The sequence below is a fragment of the Galeopterus variegatus genome, unplaced genomic scaffold (assembly GCF_000696425.1).
Source record: "Galeopterus variegatus unplaced genomic scaffold, G_variegatus-3.0.2 Scaffold13310, whole genome shotgun sequence".
NCBI lineage: Eukaryota > Metazoa > Chordata > Mammalia > Dermoptera > Cynocephalidae > Galeopterus > Galeopterus variegatus.
The window spans coordinates 24028-25469 of NW_007739421.1; positions in this window are offsets into that span (position 1 = coordinate 24028).

Consider the following 1442-nt stretch of genomic DNA (forward strand, 5'->3'; position numbering starts at 1 on the left):
TCCATAAAATGTTCATACTACATAAACTGATCTATAGATCCGAAGGAATCCCTATCTAAATTCAAGTAGAACTTTTCAGAAAAACAGCAATAAAATTATGAATTCGTATGGGACCCCAGATGACCCCAAATAGCCAATGCAATTTTAAAGAACAACAAAGTTGGAGGTGTTGCACTTCTTCCCTTCAAACTACATTACAAAGCTAAGCTAATCAAAAGAGGATGGTACCAGCATAAAACAGAGACATAGACCAATAAAATAGAACAGACAGACCACTATTAAACCCATGAGTATACATCAACTAATCTTTGACAAAACCACCAAGATATAATATGGAAAGTGTAGTCTCTTCAATGAAAATTTCTGGGAAAAGTGGATGTCCACCTGCAAAGGAAAGACACTGAACATTTATCTTCTACCACATACAAAATTATCTCAAAATGAGGTAAACACTTTAATATAACTCCAGAAACTGTAAAAATCCTAGAAGAAACCAGAGAGAATTAACTCCATGACATTGACCGCAGCGATAATTTTGGGGGGTATGACATCAAAAACACAATCAAAAGAGCAAAGAAGAAACAAAACACATACACACACACAAAGTGGGAGTTCATCAGGATAAAGAGCTTATGTACAACAAAGGACACAAAGAACAAAATGAAAAGGAAACCAATGGACTGGGAGAAAATATACCTGATAAGTAATGATGATCTAACAAAACTGACAAGAAGAAAACAGTAGTAAACCTAATTGAAAAATATGTAAAGGACCTAAATATATATTTCCCTAAAGAAGATGAAAAAGTAGCAAACAGGTTTATGAAAAGATGCTGCTTGGCATCACTAACCATCAGGGAAATGCAAATCAAACCACAGTGAGATATTGCCTCGCCCCCTTAAGATAGCTTTTATCAAAAAGTCAAGATAACAAATATTGTTGAGGGTGTGGAAAAAGAAACCCTTCTACACAACTGGTAGGGATATAAATTGAACCAGTCAAAATGAAAACAATATAGAGTCTTCTCAAAAAATTAAAAATTGAACTACCTTCCAATCATTAAATTCAACATCTGGGCATATAAACAAAGAAAATCAAATCAGTATGTCAAAGAAATATCTGTACCTCGTTGTTCACAGCACATTATTCACAATAGCCAAAATGTAAAAACAACCTAAAGATCCATTGATGGAAGAATGGATAAATAATATGTGGTATATACGAGGATACATCAAGAAGTTCTTGGAAAAACAGAATGAAAAATAATCTGACTCTTGCCATTAAAATTTTCATGTACCTTCATACATATTATTCAGCCACAAAGAAAAAGGTCATCCTCTCACTTTTGTCGTGGATGAACCTGATGAATATTATGGTATTTGAAATAAGACAGAAAAATACAAATATTTGAAATGTTACATGTAAAACCTTAAAAAAAAAAA